We start from the raw sequence: 13,294 nt of genomic DNA on the forward strand, positions 1-13,294 counted from the left end.
AAACTATTATAGGACTGGGAAAGTCAGGATAACTGGTTAGACAAACCAGTAAACTATTATAGGACTGGGAAAGTCAGGATAACTGGTTAGACAAACCAGTTAACTATTATAGGACTGGGAAAGTCAGGATAACTGGTTAGACAAACCAGGTAACTATAAGAGGACTGGAGAACTTCCTTGTTAAGAGACACTTCAAGCCCTCTGATTGGAACACTGGATGTGGAACACAACCCCTATGTACAGGTCTACAACCCCTATGTTCAGGTCTACAACCCCTATGTACAGGTCTACAACCCCTATGTACAGGTCTACAACCCCTATGTACAGGTCTACAACCCCTATGTACAGGTCTACAACCCCTATGTACAGGTCTACAACCCCTATGTACAGGTCTACAACCCCTATGTACAGGTCTACAACCCCTATGTACAGGTCTACAACCCCTATGTACAGGTCTACAAATACACAAGCATGTGGTCCTCTGTAGTTCAGTTAGTAGAACATGGTCCTCTGTAGGTCAGTTAGTAGAACATGGTCCTCTGTAGGTCAGTTAGTAGAACATGGTCCTCTGTAGGTCAGTTAGTAGAACACGGTCCTCTGTAGTTAGTAGAACATGGTCCTCTGTAGTTAGTAGAACATGGTCCTCTGTAGGTCAGTTAGTAGAACATGGTCCTCTGTAGGTCAGTTAGTAGAACATGGTCCTCTGTAGTTAGTAGAACATGGTCCTCTGTAGGTCAGTTAGTAGAACATGGTCCTCTGTAGTTCAGTTAGTAGAACATGGTCCTCTGTAGTTCAGTTAGTAGAACATGGTCCTCTGTAGTTCAGTTAGTAGAACATGGTCCTCTATAGGTCAGTTAGTAGAACACGGTCCTCTGTAGTTCAGTTAGTAGAACACGGTCCTCTGTAGTTCAGTTAGTAGAACACGGTCCTCTGTAGTTCAGTTAGTAGAACATGGTCCTCTGTAGTTCAGTTAGTAGAACACGGTCCTCTGTAGTTCAGTTAGTAGAACATGGTCCTCTGTAGTTCAGTTAGTAGAACATGGTCCTCTGTAGTTCAGTTAGTAGAACATGGTCCTCTGTAGTTAGTAGAACATGGTCCTCTGTAGTTCAGTTAGTAGAACATGGTCCTCTGTAGTTCAGTTAGTAGAACATGGTCCTCTGTAGGTCAGTTAGTAGAACATGGTCCTCTGTAGTTAGTAGAACATGGTCCTCTGTAGTTAGTAGAACATGGTCCTCTGTAGTTAGTAGAACATGGTCCTCTGTAGTTCAGTTAGTAGAACACGGTCCTCTGTAGTTCAGTTAGTAGAACACGGTCCTCTGTAGTTCAGTTAGTAGAACATGGTCCTCTGTAGAACATGGTCCTCTGTAGTTCAGTTAGTAGAACATGGTCCTCTGTAGGTCAGTTAGTAGAACATGGTTCTCTGTAGGTCAGTTAGTAGAACATGGTTCTCTGTAGAACATGGTCCTCTGTAGGTCAGTTAGTAGAACATGGTCCTCTGTAGTTCAGTTAGTAGAACATGGTCCTCTGTAGTTAGTAGAACATGGTCCTCTGTAGTTAGTAGAACATGGTCCTCTGTAGGTCAGTTAGTAGAACATGGTCCTCTGTAGTTAGTAGAACATGGTCCTCTGTAGTTCAGTTAGTAGAACATGGTCCTCTGTAGGTCAGTTAGTAGAACATGGTCCTCTGTAGTTAGTAGAACATGGTCCTCTGTAGGTCAGTTAGTAGAACATGGTTCTCTGTAGTTCAGTTAGTAGAACATGGTCCTCTGTAGTTCAGTTAGTAGAACACGGTCCTCTATAGGTCAGTTAGTAGAACACGGTCCTCTGTAGTTCAGTTAGTAGAACATGGTCCTCAGTAGTTCAGTCAGTAGAACACGGTCCTCTATAGGTCAGTTAGTAGAACATGGTCCTCTGTAGTTCAGTTAGTAGAACATGGTTCTCTGTAGGTCAGTTAGTAGAACATGGTTCTCTGTAGTTCAGTTAGTAGAACACGGTCCTCTGTAGTTCAGTTAGTAGAACACGGTCCTCTGTAGTTAGTAGAACACGGTCCTCTGTAGTTCAGTTAGTAGAACATGGTCCTCTGTAGTTAGTAGAACATGGTCCTCTATAGGTCAGTTAGTAGAACACGGTCCTCTGTAGTTCAGTTAGTAGAACACGGTCCTCTGTAGTTAGTAGAACACGGTCCTCTGTAGTTCAGTTAGTAGAACATGGTCCTCTGTAGTTCAGTTAGTAGAACATGGTTCTCTGTAGTTCAGTTAGTAGAACACGGTCCTCTGTAGTTCAGTTAGTAGAACACGGTCCTCTGTAGTTCAGTTAGTAGAACATGGTTCTCTGTAGTTCAGTTAGTAGAACACGGTCCTCTGTAGTTCAGTTAGTAGAACACGGTCCTCTGTAGTTCAGTTAGTAGAACACGGTCCTCTGTAGTTCAGTTAGTAGAACATGGTCCTCTGTAGTTCAGGGTTAGTATTATTATATATAAGTGAATGAGAGACAGACCTGAGGTCAGTAGGTACTGAGGGTTAGTATTATTATATTAGATATAAGTGAATGAGAGACAGACCTGAGGTCAGTAGGTACTGAGGGTTAGTATTATTATATTAGATATAAGTGAATGAGAGACAGACCTGAGGTCAGTAGGTACTGAGGGTTAGTATTATTATATTAGATATAAGTGAATGAGAGACAGACCTGAGGTCAGTAGGTACTGAGGGTTAGTATTATTATATTAGATATAAGTGAATGAGAGACAGACCTGAGGTCAGTAGGTACTGAGGGTTAGTATTATTATATTAGATATAAGTGAATGAGAGACAGACCTGAGGTCAGTAGGTACTGAGGGTTAGTATTATTATATTAGATATAAGTGAATGAGAGACAGACCTGAGGTCAGTAGGTACTGAGGGTTAGTATTATTATATTAGATATAGTGAATATGAGAGAGACCTGAGGCCTGAGCAGGTGCTGAGGGCGACCAAAGATTCTTCATGATCCTCCACATCCCATGGTAATAACAATGGACCTGCAACACACACACACACACACACACACACCTATAAACAGGCATGTCATTTAAAAACACCACGTGGAAATATACAGCCATAACGTACAGTATCAGTCAAAAGTTTGAACACCTACTAATTCCAGGGTTTTTCTTTATTTTTACTATTTTCTACATTGTAGAATAACAGTGAAGACATCAACTATGGAATAACACATATAGAATCATGTAGGAACCAAACAAATCACAATATATTTAATATTCTTCAAAGTAGCCACTCTTTTCCTTGATGACAGCTTTGCACATTCTTGGCATTCGGACCCCGCGGGACACCCCACCCAGCTCGTCAGTCCACCTCCCACCCCACCCAGCTCGTCAGTCCCCCTCCCACTCCACCCAGCTCGTCAGTCCACCTCCCACCCAGCTCGTCAGTCCACCTCCCACCCAGCTCGTCAGTCCACCTCCCACCCAGCTCGTCAGTCCCCCTCCCACCCCACCCAGCTCGTCAGTCCCCCTCCCACCCAGCTCGTCAGTCCACCTCCCACCCAGCTCGTCAGTCCACCTCCCACCCCACCCAGCTCGTCAGTCCACCTCCCACCCAGCTCGTCAGTCCCCCTCCCACCCAGCTCGTCAGTCCCCCTCCCACCCAGCTCGTCGGTCCACCTCCCACCCAGCTCGTCAGTCCACCACCCACCCCACCCAGCTCGTCAGTCCCCCTCCCACCCAAGTCTCCCCTTTCCAATCCACACAATGTCATTCTGTAATGTAGTCTCTGCCACTTACATCAGGTTTAGGATATGTAGGCGTCAGATTCCCACCGGCATCATGGGAAAACTGAACAAAGCTTTTGGATAAAAACTCTCTGATGACAAAAGAAGAAATACACTGATCACTCCACAAGAATAGAATTGTGTGACCTTAAGGTCATTACCAGTACGTAAGGTCACCACTAGTACGTAAGGTCATTGCCAGTACGTAAGGTCATTGCCAGTACGTAAGGTCATTACCAGTACATAAGGTCATCACCAGTACGTAAGGTCATCACTAGTACGTAAGGTCATCACTAGTACGTAAGGTCATCACTAGTACGTAAGGTCATCACCAGTACGTAAGGTCATTGCCAGTACGTAAGGTCATTGCCAGTACGTAAGGTCATTGCCAGTACGTAAGGTCATCGCCAGTACATAAGGTCATCACCAGTACGTAAGGTCATCACTAGTACGTAAGGTCATCACTAGTACGTAAGGTCATTACCAGTACGTAAGGTCATCACTAGTACGTAAGGTCATCACTAGTACGTAAGGTCATCACTAGTACGTAAGGTCATTACTAGTACGTAAGGTCATCACTAGTACGTAAGGTCATCACTAGTACGTAAGGTCATAAGGTCATCACTAGTACGTAAGGTCATCACTAGTACGTAAGGTCATCACTAGTACGTAAGGTCATAAGGTCATCACTAGTACGTAAGGTCATAAGGTCATTACCAGTACGTAAGGTCATTACCAGTACGTAAGGTCATTACCAGTACGTAAGGTCATTACCAGTACGTAAGGTCATTACCAGTACGTAAGGTCATTACCAGTACGTAAGGTCATTACCAGTACGTAAGGTCATTGCTAGTACGTAAGGTCATTACCAGTACGTAAGGTCATTACCAGTATGTAAGGTCATTACTACTACGTAAGGTCATTACTACTACGTAAGGTCATTACTAGTACGTAAGGTCATTACTAGTACGTAAGGTCATTACTAGTACGTAAGGTCATCACTAGTACGCAAGGTCATCACTAGTACGCAAGGTCATCACTAGTACGTAAGGTCATCACTAGTACGTAAGGTCATCACTAGTACGTAAGGTCATCACTAGTACGTAAGGTCATCACTAGTACGTAAGGTCATCACTAGTACGTAAGGTCATCACTAGTACGTAAGGTCATCGCTAGTACGTAAGGTCATTGCTAGTACGTAAGGTCATCGCTAGTACGTAAGGTCATTACTAGTACGTAAGGTCATAAGGTCATCACTAGTACGTAAGGTCATCACCAGTACATAAGGTCATCACTAGTACGTAAGGTCATAACCAGTACGTAAGGTCATCACTAGTACGTAAGGTCATAAGGTCATCACTAGTACGTAAGGTCATCACCAGTACATAAGGTCATCACTAGTACGTAAGGTCATCACTAGTACGTAAGGTCATCACTAGTACGTAAGGTCATTACTAGTACGTAAGGTCATTACTAGTACGTAAGGTCATAAGGTCATTACTAGTACGTAAGGTCATTACTAGTACGTAAGGTCATCACTAGTACGTAAGGTCATCACTAGTACGTAAGGTCATTACTAGTACATAAGGTCATTAGGTCATTACTAGTACGTAAGGTCATCACCAGTACGTAAGGTCATTACTAGTACGTAAGGTCATTACTAGTACGTAAGGTCATTACTAGTACGTAAGGTCATTACTAGTACGTAAGGTCATCACTAGTACGTAAGGTCATAAGGTCATCACTAGTACGTAAGGTCATCACTAGTACGTAAGGTCATAAGGTCATCACTAGTACGTAAGGTCATCACTAGTACGTAAGGTCATAAGGTCATCACCAGTACGTAAGGTCGTAAGGTCATCACTAGTACGTAAGGTCATAAGGTCATCACTAGTACGTAAGGTCATCACTAGTACGTAAGCTCATCACTAGTACGTAAGGTCATCACTAGTACGTAAGGTCATAAGGTCATTACTAGTACATAAGGTCATAAGGTCATCACTAGTACGTAAGGTCATAAGGTCATCACTAGTACGTAAGGTCATAAGGTCATCACTAGTACGTAAGGTCGTAAGGTCATCACTAGTACGTAAGGTCATAAGGTCATCACTAGTACGTAAGGTCATAAGGTCATCACTAGTACGTAAGGTCATCACCAGTACATAAGGTCATCACTAGTACGTAAGGTCATCACCAGTACGTAAGGTCATCACTAGTACGTAAGGTCATCACTAGTACGTAAGGTCATCACTAGTACGTAAGGTCATCACTAGTACGTAAGGTCATCACTAGTACGTAAGGTCATAAGGCCATCACTAGTACGTAAGGTCATAAGGTCATTACTAGTACGTAAGGTCATTACTAGTACGTAAGGTCATCACTAGTACGTAAGGTCATAAGGTCATTACTAGTACGTAAGGTCATTACTAGTACGTAAGGTCATAAGGTCATCACTAGTACTTAAGGTCATCACTAGTACGTAAGGTCATCACTAGTACGTAAGGTCATCACTAGTACGTAAGGTCATCACTAGTACGTAAGGTCATCACTAGTACGTAAGGTCATTAGGTCATTACTAGTACGTAAGGTCATCACCAGTACGTAAGGTCATTACTAGTACGTAAGGTCATTACTAGTACGTAAGGTCATAAGGTCATTACTAGTACGTAAGGTCATTACTAGTACGTAAGGTCATTACTAGTACGTAAGGTCATCACTAGTACGTAAGGTCATCACTAGTACGTAAGGTCATAAGGTCATCACTAGTACGTAAGGTCGTAAGGTCATCACTAGTACGTAAGGTCATAAGGTCATCACTAGTACGTAAGGTCATAAGGTCATCACTAGTACGTAAGGTCATCACCAGTACATAAGGTCATCACTAGTACGTAAGGTCATCACCAGTACGTAAGGTCATCACTAGTACGTAAGGTCATCACTAGTACGTAAGGTCATCACTAGTACGTAAGGTCATCACTAGTACGTAAGGTCATAAGGTCATTACTAGTACGTAAGGTCATTACTAGTACGTAAGGTCATCACTAGTACGTAAGGTCATAAGGTCATTACTAGTACGTAAGGTCATTACTAGTACGTAAGGTCATAAGGTCATTACTAGTACTTAAGGTCATCACTAGTACGTAAGGTCATCACTAGTACGTAAGGTCATCACTAGTACGTAAGGTCATCACTAGTACGTAAGGTCATCACTAGTACGTAAGGTCATTAGGTCATTACTAGTACGTAAGGTCATCACCAGTACGTAAGGTCATTACTAGTACGTAAGGTCATTACTAGTACGTAAGGTCATAAGGTCATTACTAGTACGTAAGGTCATTACTAGTACGTAAGGTCATTACTAGTACGTAAGGTCATCACTAGTACGTAAGGTCATAAGGTCATCACTAGTACGTAAGGTCATCACTAGTACGTAAGGTCATAAGGTCATCACTAGTACGTAAGGTCATAAGGTCATTACTAGTACGTAAGGTCATAAGGTCATCACTAGTACGTAAGGTCATAAGGTCATCACTAGTACGTAAGGTCATAAGGTCATTACTAGTACGTAAGGTCATAAGGTCATCACTAGTACGTAAGGTCATAAGGTCATTACCAGTACGTAAGGTCATCACTAGTACGTAAGGTCATAAGGTCATCACTAGTACGTAAGGTCATAAGGTCATTACATACGTGTTCTTTTGTAGATGTAGGAAATGTTCCTTGTTGTCAATGATCAATGAATAAGAACGTTCCTCGGGTTCTTCAGTCTGAAATGAGTTCCAACACAACACAGTCACATGAAAATACACCCGTGGTCATTTACCATCATGTGTCTAACCACGAGTTGGGAGACCTGTAGAGGAAACCTTACCTTTCCCCAGTCAGGACGTCTGTCGGCATTTCTTGCCCATCTCCTGTGAATAAGCTGAGGCTTTACAACCGTGTAGCTGGAGAGTTTAGCTGTTTGTCCATTGAAAATATCTGAAAAGGGTAGAAAGAACAGCCATGAACTAGTGGCCAACTCGTGTTCCAACGGCCAACTCGTGTTCCAACGGCCAACTCGCGTTCCAACGGCCAACTCGTGTTCCAACGGCCAACTCGTGTTCCAACGGCCAACTCGCGTTCCAACGGCCAACTCGTGTTCCAACGGCCAACTCGCGTTCCAACGGCCAACTCGCGTTCCAACGGCCAACTCGCGTTCCAACGGCCAACTCGCGTTCCAACGGCCAACTCGTGTTCCAACGGCCAACTCGCGTTCCAACGGCCAACTCGCGTTCCAACGGCCAACTCGCGTTCCAACGGCCAACTCGCGTTCCAACGGCCAACTCGCGTTCCAACGGCCAACTCGTGTTCCAACGGCCAACTCGTGTTCCAACGGCCAATGTCCTGAATGGCCAAGATGACACACAGCCAAAGTCTAACCGGCCAATCAAACAAAACAGCTAATTCATCAAGTAAAAAACAAATCAATCTACTGAAATGTGTCAATGATGACATACTGGCATGGTCCCAAGTTAAATAAATGAGTGGAAAACCTGATGCATTGCTGAGTAGAGGTGACTCATGAGGTGCCGTCAACATTGAAGCCGACCTGAAAGGTGAATGGAGACGGACTGATCTACAAGTTACCTTGCATCATAAATACAGGGCCTCACAAGTCTCCTTGTATTGTGTTACAACGTGGCATTCAAATGGTTCATTGTCTTTTTTATATAAACTATCTACACAAAATACTCTGTCAGAGTTTATTTTCTAATTATTTTAAAAAGATTAATAGAAAATAAAGTCTTTGCATAAGACTCCTTGAATCAATACATGTTAAAAAACAAGTCTCTAAGAGAGATTCCAGCTGAGTCTTTCTGGGTAAGTCTGCGAGTCTTTCTGGGTAAGTCTCTAAGAGTGATTCCAGCTGCGAGTCTTTCTGGGTAAGTCTCTAAGAGTGATTCCAGCTGAGTCTTTCTGGGTAAGTCTGCGAGTCTTTCTGGGTAAGTCTCCAAGAGTGATTCCAGCTGAGTCTTTCTGGGTAAGTCTGCGAGTCTTTCTGGGTAAGTCTCTAAGAGTGATTCCAGCTGCGAGTCTTTCTGGGTAAGTCTCTAAGAGCGATTCCAGCTGTGAGTCTTTCTGGGTAAGTCTCTAAGAGCTTTACCACACCTGTATTGTGCAATATTAGCCATTATTCTTTAAACTCTGTCAAGATGTTGGGAATCACAGCTAAACAGCAGTTTTAAAGTCTTGCCATTGATATTCAAGTAGATTTAAGTCAAACCTGTAACCTGAGTGGCCAACGTTCACTGACTTCTTGGTAAGCAACTCCAGAGTAGATGTGGCCTTGTGTTTTAGATTGTCCTGCTGAAAGGTGAATCCCTCTCCCAGTGTAGATGTGGCCTTGTGTTTTAGATTGTCCTGCTGAAAGGTGAATCCCTCTACCAGTGTAGATGTGGCCTTGTGTTTTAGATTGTCCTGCTGAAAGGTGAATCCCTCTACCAGTGTAGATGTGGCCTTGTGTTTTAGATTGTCCTGCTGAAAGGTGAATCCCTCTCCCAGTCTCTGGTGTAAAACTGAAGCAGGTTTTCCTCTAGTAGATTTGCCTGTGCTTAGCTCAATCTTATTTATTTTTATTCTGAAAAACTCCCTAGTCCTTAACGATGTCAAGCATACCCATAACATGATGCAGCCTCCACCACCATGCTTGAAAATAAGGAGGCAATCCCCCTCCCATCCCATCACAAAAAAACATATTTCTCAAATTTTATGCTCAATTTTTTTTTACATCACTGTTTGTGAGCATTTCTTCTTTGCCACGATAATTCATCCACCTGACAGGTGTGGCATATCAAGAAGCCGAATAAACAGCATGATCATTACACAGGTGCACCTTGTGCTGGGGACAATAAAAGGCCACTAAAATGTGCAGGTTTGTCACACAACACAATGCCACAGCCATCTCAAGTTCTGAGGGAGCGTGCAATTGGCATGCAGGAATGCAGGAATGTCCACCAGAGATGTTGCCTGAGAATGTTATGTTAATTTCTCTACCAAAAAAATGCCTCCAACATTGTTTTAAAGAATTTTGCATTACGTCCAACCGGCCTCCCAACTGCAGACCACGTGTTACCACACTAGCCCGGGACCCCCAACAGCCCGGGACCCCCACCAGCCCGGGACGTCCACATCCGGCTTCTTCACCTGCGGGATCGTCTGAGATCAGCCACCCGGACAGCTGATGAAACTGAGGAGTATTTCTGTCTGTAATAAAGCCCCTTTGTGGGGGAAAAACTCTCTCTGATTGGCTGGGCTTGGCTCCCCCGAGGGTGGGCCTATGCCCCTATGGCCGAGCCCCTGCCCAGTCATGTGAAATCCATAGATGAGGGCTGTAATTAGGACTGATTTCCTTATATGAACTGTATCAAAGTAACATCATTGACATTGTGGCATATAGTTATGTCTTGTTTAGGCTGCTATCTTAATTGAAATAAACTTCTGTGAGGGGGAAATAATTTGCCACATTAACTACCACCAACAACACCATTCTACAGCTTCCCAGTGGGAAGCACCCCAGGTTCAATTTTCTCCTGGCAGATATCGGCTAGGTTAAGCGACCGTCTGTGCTCTCATACTCCCTAAAGACCGGGGCTTGAAAAACTAGAAGAAAAAAACGTAAGCAATATTACTGTTGTTTGCCTCTCTTGAGCCACCGTAGCAACAACATAGCCAGTAACATTTCCTAAAAAAAAGTATATAATAATCTTCTACATTATTTTCTAATTATTTAAAAAATAAATAATTAGACATTTTAAAAGTTCCCTGTTTCCATGAATTGAGGAAGTAGATAACACTTCTCTGTGCCAAACAGTATCTAACCTGTAGCTCCCAGTAACAGATACCAAAAATATTTGTTTAAATCAAATCAAATTTATTTATATAGCCCTTCGTACATCAGCTGATATCTCAAAGTGCTGTACAGAAACCCAGCCTAAAACCCCAAACAGCAAGCAATGCAGGTGGAGAAGCACGGTGGCTAGGAAAAACTCCCTAGAAAGGCCAATACCTAGGAAGAAACCTAGAGAGGAACCAGGCTATGTGGGGTGGCCAGTCCTCTTCTGGCTGTGCCGGGTTGATATTAGAAACCTAGAGAGGAACCAGGCTCTGAGGGGTGGCCAGTCCTCTTCTGGCTGTGCCGGGTTGATATTAGAAACCTAGATAGGAACCAGGCTCTGAGGGGTGGCCAGTCCTCTTCTGGCTGTGCCGGGTTGATATTAGAAACCTAGAGAGGAACCAGGCTATGTGGGGTGGCCAGTCATCTTCTGGCTGTGCCGGGTTGATATTAGAAACCTAGAGAGGAACCAGGCTATGTGGGGTGGCCAGTCATCTTCTGGCTGTGCCGGGTTGATATTAGAAACCTAGAGAGGAACCAGGCTCTGAGGGGTGGCCAGTCCTCTTCTGGCTGTGCCGGGTTGATATTAGAAACCTAGATAGGAACCAGGCTCTGAGGGGTGGCCAGTCCTCTTCACATTATCTGATGTAACAATCTGTAGCTAGTTCTCTTGGCTTCCAGAACACAAAAACTGAAGTAAACTTCCCACTTTCTATTTGTCATAAATAAATAAAAATAGCAAAACCAAAGAAAATGTAAAAAATGTTAGTCTCTAAACAAGTGAAATGACATTTTTCAAAATATATATATTTTTGTGGTGTGCCACATTCCATGTTGTATTTGTTGAGCCGACGTTTCATATTCGGTTCCACGCATCACAAAGTGATTTAGGATCAGCTCTTACCATCACAGCCCAAACCTTCAGGGCACATCAGAAACAATAAGACCGAGCCTGGATCAGAATTTATAACAAGCGCTAACAAAGGTAATTATTTTGTGCGGAAGCACAACGTGTCGCGGAGAGTTGTGAAATAGCCTCTATTAGTTAATAAGTAGAGTTAAACGGTATGATAGACAAAGTAGCCTTGTTATCAGGTAGGCTATATTTCACAATCAAATTCCCGAGGCTTTGTAATCGCAACAGGTACAAAGCGTAACGAAGAAGGTTATCACCTAGGCAATAAAAAATACATCTCAATCTCTCACCCACCTTTATTGTTCTCGGTTCCAACGATGCAACAAATTAGAAACACTAAAGACACTAGACTTTTCGCCACCATGATCCTTGCTACAGCATTTGTCCATTGACGACAGCTGTGGAGGCGGACAGGGCAGGTGAGAAGGCTGGGGGGGGTGCGCCGGTGAGCCAAAGGGGGTGTGCCTAAAGTTACTCTTCTTCTGTGGGGTTTATCGGCGTTTGGAATCCAACGTTATGGTGCATTACCGCCACCTACTGTACAGGAGTGTGGGCCAGAGAGGACCGAAACTAAATTCTACCTGTCAGCCCCGGTTATCTTAAATGTTTTTACGAAACGTTGCAAACTATATCTACTGATATTCACTTTTTTATTTAATCTCATCCCAGCTAACATAAAAACATTCCCACAACTTTAGAGAAGGTTCTCTTCAGAGGAACTCCTTAGGTCGTTACCAGTTTCACAGGAACATTCCCGTGATGTGCGAGGAACGTTTCCTGGAGGCCATTCCCTTAATTTCTAATAGATCTAACCCAGAATGTGTTTACCATGTTCTCTGAACTTAAGACATTCATGTTTTTAACATGTTTCATGGGAACCTTGCAAGCTCATTCATGTGTCCAGTTTTCTCTGAATAAGGAGAACATCCCATCAATGTCCCACCAAACATTTTTTTTTACTTTTTTTATTTCACCTTTATTTAACCAGGAAAAGCCCATTGAGGCCCAGAGTCTCTTTTTCAAGGGAGACCTGGTAAAGAAGGCAACAACAATCAATACATTACAGAATTAAAACACACGACAATACAACAACATGATCCAGACTAAATAAAGCATTAACACTCCTCTGTAACAGAGTCTCACATCAATATTTTAAATCCATTCAGTGGCACTAACACTTCTAGATGAAGCATGGATTGTAGACTATTCCAGAGGAGGCTACATGATAAACAGAGGAGGCTGCATGATAAACAGAGTACAGTTTCTGTTAGACAGAGGAGGCTGCATGATAAACAGAGTCCAGTCTCTGTTAGACAGAGGAGGCTACATGATAAACAGAGGAGGCTGCATGATAAACAGAGTGCAGTCTCTGTTAGACAGAGGAGGCTGCATGATAAACAGAGTCCAGTCTCTGTTAGACAGAGGAGGCTGCATGATAAACAGAGTCCAGTCTCTGTTAGACAGAGGAGGCTGCATGATAAACAGAGTCCAGTCTCTGTCAGACAGAGGAGGCTGCATGATAAACAGAGTCCAGTCTCTGTCAGACAGAGGAGGCTGCATGATAAACAGAGTCCAGTCTCTGTCAGACAGAGGAGGCTGCATGATAAACAGAGTCCAGTCTCTGTTAGACAGAGGAGGCTGCATGATAAACAGAGTCCAGTCTCTTTCAGACAGAGGAGGCTGCATGATAAACAGAGTCCAGTCTCCGTCAGACAGAGGAGGCTGTATGATAAACAG

The 13,294-nt window shown here is 43.4% G+C and overlaps 1 pseudogene; it reads right to left on the bottom strand.

Moving 5' to 3' along the window:
- The window catches only part of LOC109886754 (disintegrin and metalloproteinase domain-containing protein 9-like), a 45,248-nt pseudogene extending 33,256 nt beyond the window's left edge, over positions 1–11,992 (bottom strand).
- Between the last annotated feature and the right edge of the window lie 1,302 nt (positions 11,993–13,294).

Source organism: Oncorhynchus kisutch, unplaced genomic scaffold (genome assembly GCF_002021735.2).
Source record: "Oncorhynchus kisutch isolate 150728-3 unplaced genomic scaffold, Okis_V2 scaffold3749, whole genome shotgun sequence".
Lineage (NCBI taxonomy): Eukaryota > Metazoa > Chordata > Actinopteri > Salmoniformes > Salmonidae > Oncorhynchus > Oncorhynchus kisutch.